The sequence below is a fragment of the Carya illinoinensis genome, chromosome 8, assembly GCF_018687715.1.
Source record: "Carya illinoinensis cultivar Pawnee chromosome 8, C.illinoinensisPawnee_v1, whole genome shotgun sequence".
NCBI classification, from domain to species: Eukaryota; Viridiplantae; Streptophyta; class Magnoliopsida; order Fagales; family Juglandaceae; genus Carya; species Carya illinoinensis.
In genome coordinates this window covers 37530010-37550107 of record NC_056759.1, presented here as the reverse complement: position 1 = coordinate 37550107, position 20098 = coordinate 37530010, and the positions used below count along the sequence as shown (strand labels likewise).

Sequence of the window (20098 nt, the reverse complement as noted above, 5' to 3'; positions counted from 1 at the left end):
TCATCTCATCTCTAAAAACAAACTAAGCCAATAAAAACGCGATTTTTCAGTTTGGGATCTTTTATGGTTGAAAAAATATAGTTACAATTACAATTATATATTAATCTGTGTATCAATATGATGTGATTGGTTAAAAAATAAATTTTATTAAAAATAATGTTAATTTAAATTTTAAATATAAATAAATAAATATTAATACATAAATTAATACGCGACTGTTCTTATATATAACAAAACTCTATATCGTTTATCAGCATCTGTCATAATACACAAGGCTGGACACGTATACATACGGATTGTGCTAGTGAAAACTTAAATCAAAACGCAGTTTTTCAGTTGGTGGGTCCTTTCTCATTTATCATTATCTGTCAATGCTAGACAATCCCGTACGGATTGTGGCAGTGAAAATTTAAGATTTGGCAGTAAACGTGAAATATAACATTTTTATCTTACTTTATTTTAATATTATAGTTTTTTTAAAATTTTTAAATAAAATATAATAAATAATTTAATTTTTTAAATCTTAATTTATTTTTTTAAAATTTTAAAATAATAATAATATTAAAAAATAATACTTTATTTAACTTAAAATTAAAATTCTCATCTCTCCTAACTAAAATCAAAATGCGATTTTTCAGCTTGGTGGGTTCTTTTATCATTTAATTATCATCATCTGTTATAATGTAGAATGCTGGACACCTACAAACGAATTTTGACAGTCAAAAATTAAATCAAAATACGGTTTTTTGATTTTTAAAATGTATTTTTTAATATTATTTTTATTTTATAATTTAAAAACTTAAATTATTTATTTTATTATATATAAAAATTTTAAAAAATTATAATTATTAAATAAAATGAGATAAAATTTTTTATAAAAATAAATAACGCTATCATAATGCAGCTTTTCAGTTTGGTGGTCCTTTATCATTTATCATCATCTGTCATAATGCTTCTTTTCCAGCTTTTGTTTTTTTCTTTTTCATTATGTCTTACTTGCTTTCGATAGGCCGTTGTACGATTTACTTTTTCTTCCACTATAAGTAGGGGTGAGCATCGGCCGGTCCGGACCGGCAAAATCGACCGGACCGACACTGTTTGGACCGGACCGGATCGGATCGAATTGGGTCCGGTCCGGTCCGGTCCCATTTTTAAGGGACCGAAAAGATTCGGTCCGGTCCCGGTCTAGGAGTTTTTCACTCCGGACCAGACCGGACCGAATAGAAATAAAAAAAAATAAATATTATTTATATATATTATTTATATAATAGTATTAGCATATTACTAATATATATATAATAGTATACTATATGTATATATATTAAATATATTACAATATAATTATATAAATATTAAAAAAAAATGTCATTAAATATTAGCATATTATATAAATATATAGTTATCACTATTACTATTATTACATATAGTTATTAGTTATAGTATTATTACTAATAGACTAATAGTATTAGCATATTACTAATATATATATAATACTATATGTATATATATTAAATATATTACAATATAATTACATAAATATTAAAAAAAATGTCATTAGATAAAAACAAAAAAAAAAAAAAAAAGTCAACCTTGGACCGAATGGACCGACCGGACCGGACCGGACCGGTCCTGATGGAGTTCGGTCCGGTCCAGGGTGGGAAAACCCTGGACCGAATAGGTCCGGTCCGGTCCACAAAACCTCCCCGGACCGGACCGAACTCACCCCTGACTATAAGCCAGTCGTATTTCCGACTTCTACCGCGCTCTATTATTCATTCCACCAACAGGGATGCCATGCAGATTACATTGAGGGCATAAGCAGTATTTTTTTTTTAAGAATATCTTCCTGTTTAGATCTTAAATTGAGTTGAGGTAAATTAAATTATTTATAAATAATAATAAAAAATTAAAATAATAGAGTAAAATTTATGAAATCTATTCAAGATAAATTTAAATATATTTAGATGTTAAGATAAATTTCTTAACATCTTGGATATAAAATTTCTTTTAATATATTACTTAAAATTTCTTGTAAAATTTTTTGGATATTATATTTTAATATTATTATTATTTTAGAATTTGAAAAAGTTAAGAAAAAATTAAATTATTTATTATATTTTATATGAAAATTTGAAAAAATTATAATGATGAGATACAAATTTTATGTTTTAGATGAAAATTTTTGATGCCCAAACAGTATTTTAATATCTTATAATCACTTCGTTTATTTTAAATAAAAAAATTTTGTCAAATAACGCACCCACAACGGACAATCACAGACGGACTGTGACAGTGAAAAATCAAATCAAAATGTAGTTTTTGTTATAAACTATCTTGAATTGTATGACCACATTTATCTAGTCGTCAAGTGCATAGTGTTAGCATAGTGCCAGCATAGTACTACATAGTAACTGGCATAGTAAATGGCCGACATAGCACAGTGCATAGTGCCAGCATAGTACTGCATAGTAACTGGCATAGTGAATGGCCGACATAGCACAATGCATAGTACCAGCATAGTATTGCATAGTAACTAGCATAGTGAATGGCCGAGATATGCACAGTGACAGCATAGTACTGCATAGTAAGCTAGCATAGTTCCCTTTGTACGCCTATATATATCGTTGAATTCTTTAAGAAATTTATAAGTTTCATAACTTCTCTGAACTCTATCTCTCTCTCCTTTTAGAAAATTTTATAATAAATCTATCTCTCTCTTTCCTTTTCGATAGTTTTATAACACGTTATCAGCACGAAAGTTCTGACGATCTTGAAGCTAATAGTCCTCTACTTCAAGTAAGTTTTTCAATATATTTTTATATTCTTGATTTATATATGTAAAAAATGTCAAATCTTACAAAATTGGAATTCGTTGCTCTTGACATTTCTGGAAAAAATTATTTATCTTGGATTCTTGATGCTGAGATCCATCTAAATGCGATGAACCTGGGAGATACAATTAAAGAAGGAAATCAAGGGTCCCTGCAGGACCGTGCTAAGACAATGATTTTCCTTCGGCACCATCTTCATGAAGAATTAAAAACTGAGTATCTAACGGTGAAAGATCCACTTATTTTGTGGAATGATTTAAGGGAGAGATATGAACACCAGAAAACTGTAATCCTCCCAAAAGCTCGTCATGATTGGATGCACCTGAGGTTGCAAGACTTCAAGAGTGTTAGTGAGTATAACCCTGCACTCTTTAAAATTAGCTCACTATATTATGTGGTGAAAAAGTCACTAATGATGACTTGTTAGAGAAGACATATACTACTTTTCATGCCTCGAATGTGCTCCTGCAGCAGCAGTATCGAGAGCGAAAGTTCAAAAAAAAAATATTCTGAACTTATATCTTGTCTTCTATTAGCTGAGCAAAATAATGAGCTTTTGTTAAGAAATCACCAGTCACGTCCTATTGGTTCTATATCATTTCCTGAAGTGAATGGTACTAGATTTATATCATTCCCAGAAGCGAATGGTGCATTTTTTCAAAAAAAACGAGGGCGTGGACGTGGTAGGAAAAACTATGGAAGTGGAGGTCCTAGAAGTGACCACACTAAAAGGGACAATAATAGATATACACCGTACCACCAGAAGTGGTTCAACTCAGAGAAGGGCAAAGGTCCCCAAAACCAATTTTTAAAGAAAGATGAAGATGGATGCCATAGATGTGGTATGACTGTACATTGGGCTCGTATCTGTCGTACAGATAAGCACTTGGTTGACTTATATCAATCTTCTATAAAAGAAAAAACAAAGAATTTTGAAACAAATTTTACTGAACCATCATATGCTTTAGATTCTATAGATGGAGAAGATATTACAAGTCTTGATGTTTCTGATTTCTTTGAGGATTCTAGTGGTAGAGTTGATCATGAAAGTGTTCCTTTTTAATTAATGTATTTCCTTTATCTTATATTTTTATATTCTACAATGTTTTGTAGTAATGAAAGTTTTATTTATTTATACCTGTTATAAATTATTGATGATATGATTTATCTGAGAATGGAAATGGAGCATCCCTGAAGGATCGCCCTAAATCAATAATTTTATTGAGTATCTCATATGAGTGATACTTGTACCAAAAACTCATTATGATTTATGCACCTGAAGTTGCATAATTGAAATTGTGGAAAGAATATATATTTGAATGAACGTCTCGAATGTGCTCCTGAAGTAGCAATATCGAGTATGCTCCTGAAATAATAATATAAAATGTAAACGTTCACAATATATTATAAATTTGTATCAGGTCTTTCAGTGACTGAACAAAATAATGAGCTTTTAATAAGAATCATTATTCACGTCTTACTAGATCTACATAATTCCCTGAAGTGAATAATAATGAATTTATATCATTCTATTCCCTGAAGTGAAAAGAATAATGCGTTTCATTCAAAGAAATTAAGAGATTGGACGTGATAATGAATATCTTTTCGGGCCAGAAGCTCGTATTGGAAAAGCTGTAAGCTTTCTTTTTGAGATGATATTATACAAATTATTGAATCAAATATTATGATGCATCAAAAGGTGATATGATTCAAAATATTTATATCTTTTCATGGTTATCTTGATCATCCAAAATCAATTACGATAAGTCGAATGATTTTCATATGGACGTCCATAAAAGAACCAGAAGATTCTTTTACTATAAAGTCTTACCACCAGAAATGGAAAGAAAAATTTGATTAAAGCAAATAAGATGAAATTATTCAACGTTATCTTGATTATCATATGTGAAATAGAAGTTCAGATGATAATTAAATTTTGGATGCAATAAGATAAAAATGTCTCATATTCTAGCTGCTAAAATCCCAGCGAGGATTGAAGTCCCTGTAGGACAATTAAGAAATTCAGCAGTCTAAAAACATGTATAAAGACATGTGAGACTTATCGATACAAAAGATAGAGTATCTCAAAAGAGAAAGGCACAAATAATTTGGTGCTCCTGAAGAGGCCATACCCACAAAACAAGCAATAAAGTCCATCCAAATTCTTTGTATAAAATTCTCCTATATAAACTCTTGAAGAGTGCCTCCTGAAGAGGTTTTTCATGAAAATGTCTTCCCTTGAAGAGAGACAGGTACCTGAAAATAACGAGATCTCGTTACATTTCATGAATAATGGAAAAATTATGGATAGAAATAAAATCGTTGTCGACAACGTATTTCCATATGAGATGGCAATTGACATTACCAGAAGTAATGGAGAAAGTGAATCAAGAACCGTCGAAGAATACCGACGTAAAATATTGGCCAATATTTGAAAGAAACAATTCCTGCAGAATTGATTCACTAGTAAAATATGATGCATCGGGACTTATAGTAGGTGATGCTTGTTGAATGTCAATGGATATTTATGGAAAGGAAATAAAAATGTGATATATAAATCACGAGTCAGTTTCTCAATTCCTGCAGAATTGATATCACTAAGTAAAATGTGATAAATATGGACTTGAAGTCCAAACACCTAAAGATGTGATTTTTGTTAAATATCAGTGGATATTTATATACATGATATAAAAAGCCTGAAACTTTTAATATGAAAATGTGATATAGAAATCACAAGTTAGTTTCTCGAAGAAACAATATTGATATGATTTTAAAGTGGTTGAAATCATATTAAGATTTTTATTAGCTTGAAAGTTATCGAGAGTTTGGATATGCATGATTAACTGCATATTTATATGGATCATTGGATCATGATATATATATGAAAATCCCTGAAGGATAGAAAATGTCTGAAACTTCTAATATGAATACATCTGGAAATATGTATTCTATCAAGTTTCAAAGATGCTTATATAATCTAAAGCAATCCAAACGCAAATGAAAACAAGCTATTATTGCAGTTTATATATATGATTTAAATGTCATTGAGGCTCCAGAAGAGCTCATAAAAACTGCACATATTTGAAATATAAATCTGAAACCCTTACGGCTTCAAGGGGAAGATGGATGATGTTATTAGTCATGAAATACCATCTTTTAATACAATTAGTATTTCAGATTCATATTATGGGTTTGATATGAAGTGTGCATTATTAAAGAAGAAATAAAAGAGAGCACACAGAACATCTACTAAAAGATAGAAACACAAATATGAATATTTGTGAAATATTATTTTATTATCTTGAAGCAAGAATTACAAAAATTTGAGACACTTTGCCTCATTCTTCAAACGCTCTTGTTCTTCAAGAATCTGCATAGCATCCCTATCTAAAGGGGTGGGCAATCGAAAAGAAGATTTAAGCAAGGATTTTAAATTCCTATTCTCTTTCTTTATTGATTCTATCTTCATGTTGGACTCCAGAAGAAGTCGCTGAAGTATAGTAATATTCTCGTGGAGATCGTCAACTCCATAAGTTCTGGATTGCAGTCGCTGAGAAAATGCGACAATGGATGATGAGTATCGGGTACCGAGACTTATAAGCTCATAGATAGCTTCATTATCTGCCCTACGAGTCAAATCATTATATTGCATGATATCACCTGTGGTAGAAGCAGGAACAACTGATGAATGAGGTGCCGAATACCTCATATATTGACCCTGAGAAGATTGCTGAGCCATTGCAGAGAGAGATTGCAGGATAACAATACAGAAAGAAATTGCAGAGTAAAAATGCAGTATGATTACAGAAAAGTGAAGAAGATGAGATGCGAATGAAGATGAGCTGAATATCTCTTTTATAGAAAAAATTATGATACAGCATCTCTCGTGAAGCAAGAGAAAAGAGATGGAATATAGCTTCGTAGTTCTGCAGCGCCTGACAGCTGCGGTGCCTGACAGCATGCCTGACACCTACAGAGGAGTTGAAAATCCGCGGTGCTTGTCTGATCTTAAAAGGCTGGCCACCGTTTTTATTAAAAAATGAGGTTAGCGGTTTAATGTTGATGAATTCTCCACTAACTGTGTTATTGACAAGAACTCCATAGAGTACAACTCCAGAAGAGTAGTGATGAGCAGAAAGATCCAGTTGAGATTATTTTATCAACATGGATTCCACAGTTAGTTGGATGTACAGATGCGAGTTATTTTTCAGATACACACAAGAAGATCATTGCAATTCATGAGAAGAAAGTTGAAATTGATATCAATAAGGTACGGTCAAGTAAAAATCTGGCAGATTTATTCACTAAAGCATTACCAACTTCAACATTTAAGAAGATTATGCAGAACATTGGAATGCGGAGGTTTGAAGACCTATTATCATGCACTACCAACTCAACATTTAAGAAGATTATGCAGAACATTGGAATGCGGAGGTTTGAAGACCTGTTATCATGCACTTTTCAGGGGAAGTAATGTCTTGAAGACTTGTGCTGATTGTACTCATTTTCCTTCGCTAAGGTTTTATCCCACTGGGTTTTCCTTTGCAAGGTTTTAATGAGGCAATCCTAAAGCACTCGGCGATACACATGAATACTATACTCTTTTTCCTTCGCCATTGGTTTTTTCCCACAGGGTTTTTCCTTGGCAAGGTTTTAACGAGGCATATTCTTTAAATATGGTCATCCAAAGGGGAAGTGTTATAAACTATCTTGAATTGTATGGCCACATTTATCTAGTCGTTAAGTGCATAGTGTTAGCATAGTGCCAGTATAGTACTACATAGTAACTGGCATAGTAAATGGCCGACATAGCACAGTGCATAGTGCCAGCATAGTATTGCATAGTAACTGGCATAGTGAATGGCTGACATAGCACAGTGCATAGTACCAACATAGTACTGCATAGTAATTAGCATAGTGAATGGCCGACATATGCACAGTGCCAGCATAGTACTGCATAGTAAGCTAGCATAGTTCTCTTTGTACGCCTATATATATCGTTGAATTTTTTAAGAAATTTATAAGTTTCATAACTTCTCTGAGCTCTATCTCTCTCTCCTTTTAGAAAGTTTTATAATAAATCTATCTCTCTCTTTCATTTTCGATAGTTTTATAACAGTTTTGAGCTTCTTTTTTAGCTTTTGTTTTTATCTTTTTTACTGTGCCTAACTTTTTTTCGATTGGTCGTTGAAAGTGTTTGCTCTTTCTTCCGTTATAAGAGCCCGACTCATCAAATTCATCTTTAAAATGTTATAAATTTTTCATAAATTTAAAACCTTCACATCTATAATTTTACATTAAATTAACTATTAGATTCATCAAAATAATAATATAATATTATTTTTTTAATAATAATATTTTTAATTTTTTTCTTCATATTTTGTAATTATACTAACCATATAGATATTAATAGTTTAATTTAGTACTTAAATAATTGATTCACAACTAATTTGAATAAAATAAAATAAAACTATTGCTGATTAAAATTAGAATAAAATATTAATTTAAATATGGAATAGTTGACCTTCAAATTTGAATGAAGAGCAACAATTATTATAATTCAAAACTTCCCAAATATCCTTTTGATGAATCCAATATAGATTCATTTTAAGTAAATTCATCAAAATTTAAAAATGTATTGACTTTTGATGAAGCCAATGCTAATCTTCTGAGCTAGTCATGTTTTCGACTTCTGCCACGCTCTACTATTCATTCGACCGTCAGGGAGCCAGGGACACAATGCATATTACGCTTAAGGCTTCAGCAGTATTTTCTTTTAATAAGACTTTGTTTGAACGTTGAACTGAAGTAAAATGAATTGAATTATTTAGCGTATTGGTAATGATTTATACATATTTATATTTATATGGTATTTTTTAAAATTTATCTACATTAGATTATACATCTTTAAAATTTTACATAATTATGAATAATATTATTTTATTATTATTTCTCTCTCTACCCATTAAAGTCAAATTTGTAGAATTTGTATTAAGTTAACGGTACAAATTATTTTTTAGTGCATATTAATATTTATTAACAAAATTGATCATTTTAATGTATGAAATTTGTAATATTTAGATATATGTAATTAGTATTTTTTAGCACATTGTGCTAATTGTAAAATAAATAAAAATAATAAATTTAAGAAAAAAATAAAAATTAATAATTTTTTTTTATTTAGTTCAAAGATACATAATCTAATATGGGAGTTTTTCTTGATATGCAAAATCAATTTTGAAAAGATGTGATTTTGAAAATGCATATATAGAAACCAATGCTAGTACTCATATACATAATAATGAATTGAAATGATGAAGTGTATTTTATGAAGCTCATTTAAAATGAGTTTAGATGTATTTATGAAAAATTAAAAAATGTTATGAGCCCTGTATGTAAATATATATTGAATTGAAAAAGATTGTGAGTCTTACATATAAAGAAGTTTTGAGTTGATATGAATTTTGTGATTTGAGAGTTAGGTATTTAAATATTATACTCGGCTTAAAATTAAATTGAATTGAGTTGACCTCATTTCAGTCTAAATTCTAAACTGGGCCTAATTCTTATTCATCATCTTTATATTACATGTTATATATAATTTTTTATTTTTTTATTTATAAACTATGCGTATGATAAATAGAAAATTTTATTTAATTTAATAGAAATAAAACATAAAAAATTTTAAAATGACAAAAAAAAAAATTAAAACAAAATATAATATATGACTTAAGATGAAGAGTAACAAAACTCTTAAACAAAAAGGTCAGTATACTACTCTCACACATAAAGATCGAGATTTTGCCGAATCAAAATGACGATAAAACTTCTATTGTAACTACAATAAGTAATTTTAAATTTTTATATATAAATGATAAATATATATATAACATCTTTAATCAAGAGAGTAAACTATTTTATTATACTTCGACTGGCTGTACGTACCTACTTTTTCTTGTAATATTATCGATCCCCTTTTTACTGATAGCGTTACCGTCATCTTTGATTTGCTTTGCACTCAAGGCCGGAATCGCGTGTTTGAAATTATTTTTTTAAATTTAATTTTAAACAAAGATAACATATTTAAAAGTATTTTTTAAATATATGTAAATACTTTTTAATATTAAAACTTATTATTTAAGTTATAAATTACAAACTTTAAAATTATAAGTTATATATTTCATTGCAATCCGTAACATACACTAAAAGCATTATAATTTGTAATTGACTTTTTGTACAACATTATTGTCATATTTAATTTATTGATCTTGTGTCTATCTTGTTTAATCAAATTAATTTGTTCTACTGACGATTTTTAATACCACAATTTAACCAAATTCTTTAATTTCTGTTAGTTTTTTATTCATCTTGCCAAATAAGTTAATATTTCTGTTCAACTTGCCAAAATGGATTGCATACTTACTTATTAATTAAATTATTTATAGAGTTAATATGGTACATTCATAATAACTGCATATTCTCATATAGAAATAGTAGGGATGCTATTTTACAAATATGTACGTTTTTTTAGTCATTTTCAATATTCCCAACTTTTCGAACATGCAACATTTTTTTGGCTTAACCTAACCTAACTCTATATTTGTAGATGTAGGTTCTACTTACAAAATTTCATATGAGTCGTGATCCATGTGCAAAAATGAACACATTTCTATGGTGGGTCTGACACATTTATTTTGGTCATTTGTTCACATTATGTCGCCCTACTTTATTGACCGAGTTTGTAAGTCTTTTCTTCCTGGATCCATCCTTTTTACGGACGGGCATTATTGTTATATTTGATTTATTGTTTTTGTGCCTATTGATGGACTTTCATAATTTATTTCACCAGCATTTGTAATACCACAGTTTTAAGGGAATATTCTATTTAAAATAAAAACTAAGGAAGATAGAATTTTAAAAATTTGAATAATTTATTATATTTTATATGAAAATTTGATAATGTTATAATAATGAGATGTAATGAAATAAAACACTAGTATGTTTAGATAGTGATATGATCTCAGATAATTTATAAATAATAACAAAAATTCATAAAAAAAATAATAATAAAATATTAAATAATAATAATAATAATAATAAAGTAAAATCACTTCACTATCCAAACCTAACTAACCTTAAATGGAGCAGAGGAGAATAGTGTTAGAATGCAAGGTATTATGCAAAATTTGGAAAATTGAAATAAGTGAGAAGATTGATTATTTTAGTTACTTTGTAGAATATACCGGCATATCGATTGTTATTTCTTTATTTTTATTATTATTCAAGAATCAAGATAAAGTGATTGTAAAAACCTCATTCAACAAATTCAAATTAGCAAAATATAACACACAATAATACACTGCAACTTTTAGTTATAGTTTAATAATTTATTTATCAGATTATATAAAAACTGTTTGAAGCAATTTCTCTTTACTAAAAAATGAGTAGAAGTAAAATTTTTTATTTTATATTTCTCTTATGAATAATGATACACTACCAATTATATTACAATTTAATTACTACTATAGATTAAAATATTAATATTTTCTACTTTAATTCAAAATTTTTGTACTTGCAACAGTTCAAAGTATATAAAGTAATAATTTTTTTTATAGTTTTTTTTTTTTTTTGATAATCTCATCTCATTAACATCAAGTCCTTACAACAACCTGCCTATCAAGCCATGCTGCTTGAGAAACACATGAAGGACAACCATCACGCCAGACACCTACATCATCAACATTCCTAGCAAATCTTGCTAAACCGTGTGCCACATTGTTACCTTGCCTACATACATGCACAAAGGAGATTTCCTGGAAATAAGATCTAATTCTTCTTATCTCATCTATTACATAGGCAAAATCAGATAGACATTCAGAGGAGGAATTTAGGACATTAATTAGAAACAAACAATCAGATTCCATCACCAACTTATTAACGCCCCACTGCATTCCGAATTGGAGGCCCCGCAACACTGCTGTGGCTTCAATAAATTCAGAGTTTGCAACCGCATGCTCTATCTTGCTGCAAGCCATTAAAACATTGCCTTCATGATCTCGTAAAACCAGACCAATTCCAGCTTTATCGATCTCACCGAAGGTGGCACCATCGACATTCATCTTCAAGCTACCTTGTGGAGGAGGTTTCCAGATTAGGACCCTTGGGGGGTCTCGGCTTCTACTGTCCAGAATCTGAGCTTTTTTGAAATCAGATTGCATAGAAAGGCCTGTAGAAACAACAGATGAAAACTGAAGAAAAGAGTTATCATAGATAGATTTATTTCTTCTATATCAAAGTCCCCAAGCCATTGCTATAAATTTCAAAACCTCTTCCTCGTTGCCTCTTTCCTTTACTTCCAGCACAATTTTCCCAAAGGATTTCCCACACCCTATCGCCCCCAACAGAGGTTGAAATTGGATACATAAGGAGTTGATGGAACTACAGTAAAATAAGGCATGTGCTGCATCCTCTCTACATTGATTGCAAAACGAACAAACATCACTCTCCAGAATTTTTCTCCTCACAAGATTTTGATATGTAGGTAGAATTTCTAAAAAACCTTTCCATACAAACATCTTCATCTTTAAGGGTATTTTCAGATTCCACATATCCTTCCAAAAGGGGGCTAGAAGTTGAACTCGAGATCCTTCCCCCTCTATTAGAGCATAGGATTTTTGAATATTTCTGTACCCACTTCTAACTGAAAAGATTCCACTTTTTTCATCCAGCCAATACCAGGAATCCTCATGGTTGGGAGACACATTAACTTTTAAAATCTGAGATACTATTCTTGGATTGAAGAGAGCTCTTAATGCATCAACCTTCCACCAACCCGAGCTACTATCCATTAACTCCCGCACTTGCAAATTCTCTTGTGGAGGACCTATCGTTTCACCTAGCAAAACTGATGGTTGAATACCAGGAATCCAATTGTCTTTAAAAACCTTTGTTTCCACCCCATTCCCCACTCTTTTGATACATCCAGCTTTCAATAGAGGTAAGGCACTATGAATACCTTTCCACACGTATGATGAATTGAAACCAATCTTTGCTTCAAACAGAGAGCTCTTTGGAAAATACCTTGCTTTGAAGATCTTATAGAGAAGTGAATCGCAGTTAGTAAGAAGCCTCCACCCCTGTTTAGCTAAGAGGGACAAATTGAAATCATATAGGTTTTTGAACCCCAGCCCTCCTCTAAATTTAGATGCACTCATTTTCTGCCACCCTACCCAATGAATTTTCCTCTCCTGAGCTTGATTACCCCACCAAAATCTGGCCATCATCATTTCCATCTCATGACATAAGGTTTTAGGGAGTAAAAAGCAACTCATAGCATATGTCGGGATGGACATAGCTACTGCTTTTAATAGGATCTCTTTACCCCTTGAGATAGCAAATTTCCTTTCCACATCTGAATTTTTTGCCACAATTTTTGCTTAATATCAGCAAAGGCTCTTTGTTTTGATCTCCCTACCATGGGGGGCAAGCCCAAGTATTTCTCAAATTGCTGAGTGTTACTCCCACCCCACATTGCCATAATGTTTGCTCTCACAACCTCATCAACATTTTTACTAAAGACCATCGAAGTCTTTTCTTTATTAATGCATTGCCCTGATGCTCTTTCATACAGTTCCAGCAGAGATAGAATATTAGCATTAGTAGATACATCCGCTTGGCAAAAAATTACACTGTCATCAGCAAATAATAGGTGGTTCACTCGCGGAGCCCCTCTACAAATTCTCACCCCTTCCACCATTCCCTCAATAGCATTCCTTTTCAATAAGCTAATCAGCCCTTCTGTGCATAGAAGGAAAAGGTAAGGGGATAAGGGATCCCCTTGCCTAATACCTCTAGATGGATAAACCGGGCCTTTTGGACTGCTATTAACCAGTATAGAAAAGGAAACTGTAGACACGCAAAACATAACTAGCTCAATCCATTGATGGGCAAAACCAAGAGTCTTCATCATCCCCCTCAAGAAACCCCATTCAACTCTATCATACGCTTTGCTCATATCTAATTTGAGGGACATATACCCTTTCCGCCCCACTCTTTTACTGCGAATATAGTGTAGTGTCTCATATGCCACTAGCACATTATCCGTAATTTGTCTCCCGGGTACAAAAGCACACTGAGTATCAGAAATAATCATAGGCAGAATTTTTTTGAGCATGTTTGCAATTACTTTTGATATTATCTTATAAAGGACATTGCAAAGGTTAATGGGCCTAAAATCAGACACTTTGGAAGGATTGTTTTTCTTAGGAATCAGAGAAATGAAAGTATGGTTTAGCTCCTTAGGAAAAGCCCCATTATTTAATGCAGTTAAGACAAAAACAGTAACTGACTTTCCCACCTTACTCCAGTATTTTTGGTAAAAAACAGGAGACATACCGTCCGGGCCAGGGGCTGTCGAGGGATGCATTTGTTGAATAGCCGCCTCAACTTCTTCCACTACATACGGAAGAAGTAACTCTTCATTCATTTGAGGAGACACCCTCACTCCCACTTCTAAAAAGCATTCTGGAAATTCTGGTTGAGAATCTGAAGAAAATAAATTCTTGAAAAAATCCACAACTAAGTCCCCCATCTGATCTCCCCTTTTCCAATTCCCACATTCATCTTGCAATTGATGGAATCCATTCTTTTTCCTCCTAGCATTTGCTTTATGGTGAAAGAACCGCGAATTCCTATCCCCTTCTTTTAACCACTGCACTCTAGACCTTTGTTTCCACATCAGTTCATCCCTTTCCAACCATTTCTGAACCTCCTCCCTGGCTTCTTTGTGTAGAGAAATATGTTGGAAATTTGGGTCCATTTCCTCTATCCCTTTTAGTTTGTCTTTGGCCGAAGCCAATTCTTTTTGGACATTACCAAAGGACCTTTTATTCCATTGTGACAATTCATCCCCACATTTAGAAATATTTTCCATAAGGTGGTTATGTTGAGCAGAATTTTCTCCCTCTCCCCAAATCCTCTCCACTATACTTGAGCAATCCTTATTGCCTACCCACATTGCTTCGAATCTGAAAAGCCTCTTGCCCCTTTTTCTTATCAGCCCCCCATTTGTATCCAGCCATATCGGACTATGATCCGAATATGCTGCCATCCCGTGTTGTACTTGCCCAAAAGAAAATGCCTCACACCACTTTGTATTCCCTAGAAAACGATCTAATCTCTCACTTATTACATTTCCCTCCCTCCTGTTACTCCACGTAAAAGGCTTACCTGAAAAACCTAAGTCCCTAAGGCCCCTTTCATTTAAAACAGATTTAAACCCCTCAATCTGTCTCTCACTTCTATACACCCCCCCATTTTTCTCGGATTGGTTGAGGATTTCATTAAAGTCTCCAAATACCAACCATTGACTAATTACTCCCTGCCCTAAAGATTTGATCAAGTTCCACACCTCCTCCCTCCTTTCTGTTTGCGGATGGCCATAAATACCCGTAATTAAACCCATCCCCCCCTCAAACATGGAGTTCTTAATAAAGGCATGTATATGGTGCTTAGAGTAATTAATAACAAGCAAATCACAATCATCTTTCCATAACAAAGCTAAACCACCACTACGACCCACAGGATCTACGACAAAACAATTTTTAAAGCCAAGAGTATACTTACAGAAAACCCATTGAGATGCTGTCAGGCGAGTTTCTTGCAAGAATACCACGTCGGGATCTTCCTTCGTAAGCAGGTCACGAAGCGTTCGGACACCCCATGGGTTCCCAAGCCCACGGGGATTCCAGCTTAAAAACTTCATTGCATTTGGCGGGGCTGATCCTCAGCCGCCGCCAATATCTCGGAATTAAGGGGTTCAATCCCATGGTGTTTCTTCCTAGTGACCACTTCTTCTTCAGCAACTTCTTTTCCTTTTCTCTTTCGGCCACTTAAGCAACTGGTTCTGGCTGAGCTTTGTTTCTGCTTGATAGTCTGCTCTCTGCCAAGGTTGATCACTTTTTGAAGAGGCCGACCTTTGGAGCAGGCCTTCCTAGAAATAGCTGAGACCTTCGGGTTACATTGGTTCCTCAAAGGCAATACACTTGGGCTGGAAAACCCAAAAGGCTGAGGGCCCACCTCCAACCCAGCACCACCCGGATCCAAGTCCATACAACCCACAATCGGAACCTCCACCAGAGCCTATGAAATCTCTTCCGAGATCGTCGACGCCACCACCAAAGGATATCCATCATCGGAACCACCATTTGGAGATACTCTTTCAAACGGGGGAGATCTATCCTCGGACGCTACCTCTACGAAGGCAACCGAGTTCGTTTTCGAAAGGGCTTTGGGAGAAGACCCCTCTGTCGAGGACACCACTGCAGGCTGGTTGAGGTTCGGTGAAACTTGAGGTGGATTCGGGGGATTTGGTTCCTCTGTTTCCTTTACCGGTGAATCCGATGGAGTCCCCTGATCCCCTGTTTGATGAAACCCACGCCGCGGCCTTTGCTCCCATTTCCCCTCTCTTCGATTCGACCCATGGGAAGCCCTCAACCAATCGCCGTATTGAACCTGCTCGGGAGAAGCCTCCATCGGAGCTTTTTCGCACTCTCTCATTGTGTGCCCGACCACTCCACAGAAATAGCATAGGTCCGGTAATCGTTCGTACGAAAACCGAACCCAGCAGGACTCATCGTCTCCTATTTTCAGTCGTTTCCTCCTTTGGAGCGGTTGGGTAATATCCACCATTACCCTAACTCTCATGTATTCACCCCATTCTACTTCCACTTTTTCCAAATCCAGTTCCACAAACTCGCCCAGCATGCTTCCCACCCTTTTCCCCACATAATAGTTCCGAGCCATTAAAGGGAGGTCATGGATACGCACCCAAAATGCAGCATATTTGATTTCCATTGAACTGAGTTGTAGTTTTCCTTTGAACGGTTTCAGGAGTATCAGTTGTTTGTCGAAATGCCATGGACCATCCCTCTCCACTTTTGATCTATCCCCCTCATTTTCGAACTCCACCAGAGTGAAAACAGTATTCAGATCCCGAAACTTTATCCCAAAAACTGGTCTCCACACTTTCTTCATGGTAGCCTTGAACGCTTCGTGATTATAGTGTTTCCTAGTGAGGAGACACATAATCAAGCAATGTTTCCCCCTATCGAGAACCTCTTCCACCATACTAGCCTCCACCACCACTTCTTCATTTTCTTTCTCCGTGAGAGACAGCGAGGCGTACAGGGAATCCAATCCCTCAGCCATCTGGTTCAGACTATGGAATACTCGTACGCCGACGAGAAGGAACGAGCCTCTACTCTAGGGCAGAGAGAGGAATCCAATAGATTCCATAATTGGGAAAGTAACCCATCAAAATTTTTTTTTATAGTTAGTTGTAAACAAATTGTAATACAGTTGTTTTTTTTATCATTTTCCTTCTCTCATATTGCATTTATTTATTTTAAAATTATTATAGGAAGCTCTCATCCTATTTAAAATTATTATAGGAAGCTCTCATCCTATTAAATTTAATATCTTATAATCACTTACTTTATTTTTAATAAAAAATTTTTGTCAAATAACACACTCACAAGTCACAACGGACAATCACGTACGGACTGTGACAGTGAAAAATCAAATTAGAAAGTAGTTTTTCAATTTGATGGGTCCTCTATCATTTATCATCATCTGTCCTTTTTTTTTTCAGCTTTTGTTTTTACATTTTTTACTGTATCTTACTTTTTTCCGACTTCTGCCACGCTTTATCATTCACTCGCCCGACAGAGACACCATGCAGACTAAATTTAGGGCTTGCGCAGTATTTTCTTTTAACAAGACTTTGTATGAACGCTGAAGTGAAGTAAAATGAATTATTTGTATTGGCGAGGATATATGCATCTTTATATTTGTATAACATTCATTTAAATTACTGTTAAGACCCCTCTGATAATTGTAGTGAGAGAAGCTCTATCTTCTCTCTAGGTTAAAGAGAAAAGAGAAAACCGTCGAGGGAGGTGGAGCTTCGGCTCCTCCCTCCCTCCCCCACCCTTTCTTCTTCTGTTTTTTCACCATTTTTCACTGCTTTTCTTCTGAAAATAAGTCCGGTGTCCAGAGGCTTCCATCAGAAGCTGTGTCCCGAGACCTTTATTTCTTTTTACACCCAGCTGGGCGGAGAGGTTTTCATTTTAGGGGTAGAGGTTCTCGGTTCGCTTTGGGAGAGATTCCTGACTGCTTTGATGTAGTCTTCTGTGGGCTTTCTCAAAGGGTTCGGTGTGAGTTGATTCGGGTTGCTTGCTCCTGGGAATGACGTTTTTTGCATGTGGGTTTGGGGTGCCTCCCGCGGGGTAAATGTCCTCTGGTTTGGCCATGGAAAACAGAGGTTTTTTCGGGTTGCAAGCCGAGCTGCATGGAGTTTTGAAGGGTTTTGGGGGGGAGTCCGGAAGCAACTCATGGTGGTCACTCCTTTGGTTGGTGGCGGAAACCGGGTGTTTGGCTCAGTCCTTCTCTGTTTTCGTTTTGGTAGGTTAGATGGAGTCAGGGTGCTGATCTGTTTTTTTGGATGGGTGTCTGGAATAAGCCTCGGCTCGTCCCTGTTTTTTGGTCTTGGTTTTCGATTCTGGTTCCGTTTAGTCTAGCCGAAGTGGATGGTGGTTGTGGGCTGGCGACGGTGACGGGGAGGAAACCGAAGGGCTCTGTTTTGATTGGTTTGTTGTCATAAACCATTGTGCAAGATTTGAGTGGTGCAAGCTAGCGTGGTGCAGGAAGTGGCTATGTGCGTGATGGGTGCTGACAGAAACCGTTTGGGCAGAAAGTTGGGCGAAAGGCCATTTGGCGTACGGCGTAGTGTTTTTTTAATTAGCTTTTTCAGTGTCTGATATGTTGCTTTTTCAGTGTTATTTTAATTTGCTTTGTTTTAGATCTGAATAAATAATTTGAAATGGGTAATACCTCTCCTCTTTTGAGGATGGGGGTTATGAGTCCTCTCCTCTTTTGAGGATGGGGTTGTGAGTCCTCTCCTCTTATAGAGGGTGAAGGTTGAATAGTTCCTCTCCTCTTTTAGAGGGTGAGGATGGTTTGTGTTGTTTTTTTCTCGCGGACGAGCCGGGATGAACACTTCTGTTTATCAGAGTCTAGCATCTCAGTATGGTGTCGTCATTGGAGAGTTTAGAAGTTTTTAGACATAGCCCGGCGCAATGAAAATTGTGTACGGGGGAGCGTACAACCGAGGGTTAGTTGGCTTGTAATCGAGGCTTGTTACTCGTAATTATTAGTCACAGCTGTAACTTCCTTCATTCAGTAATGAATTGAAGTCCATTTCAAAAAAAAAAAAAAACATTCATTTAAATTTGTAATATGCATCTTCAAAATTTTATATAATTATAAATAATATTTTTTAAAATATTATTTTATTATTTTTTCTCTCTCTACCCATTAAAGTCAAATTTATGAAATTTGTATTATTGAGCACATTATGTTAATTGTAAAATAAATAAAAATAATAAATTTAAGAAAAAATACAAATTTACAAATTTCGCTACAAATTCTTATAAAAAATATAAAAAAAAAACACAATGTACGCATGTTATATTGATCATGATAAAAATTAATCTTATTAAAAATCATTAATAAGAAATAAATTATAAAATACTTCTAACACATTTGCTTAATAAGTTTTTAAGAAGTAAACTTTTTTAATCGTTCATTTTTTTTAATCATTTTTAAAGTTTATATATGTAAAATGAAATTGTTCATAAAAAGCTTCCGGATCTTATTTTTGCCACTCTTCTTCTCTTATTTCTTTATCTATCCACTTTCTCTGTCAAGGTAGTTATCTTCTTAGTTTATTTTGTAAAAAAAGGGCAAAAATGACAAATCTTCAATTTTATTTTGCAATTCTTGAGAAACACGAGCAGTATAAGAAAACTTCAAAGCTGCAAATCATTCGAATGATAGTGACAATTTTACGAAAATTACCGTGCATAGTACTCACGCGCCTCAAACAACTGCGTGTGGTGCTCATATATCACCCATTTTAGTAGCTTTAATCGCCACACACGCTGGATCATTAGAGTCGCCATTATAAGATCTTTCAGATTTGACTTTTGTAGTTAAAAAAAGACAAGTATATTGTCTTCACGTACCATCACAGATTCTGAAGTCTACTAGAGTTAGCCCAAACTGTAATCCATACTTAACTTTTTGCACACACAAAAAATTTTGGCTTAACCTGACCTAACTCCACATTTTTTGAATAGTAATATTTTTTCACAAATTAAGTTGGTGGATTTTCTCCTCCCATTTTTAGAAATGACAAAAGCCTATTA

The 20098-nt window shown here is 34.0% G+C and overlaps 1 pseudogene; it reads left to right on the top strand.

Annotated features, from left to right (window-relative positions):
* Positions 1–20098, top strand: part of LOC122274711 — a 97165-nt pseudogene that overhangs the window by 32789 nt on the left and 44278 nt on the right.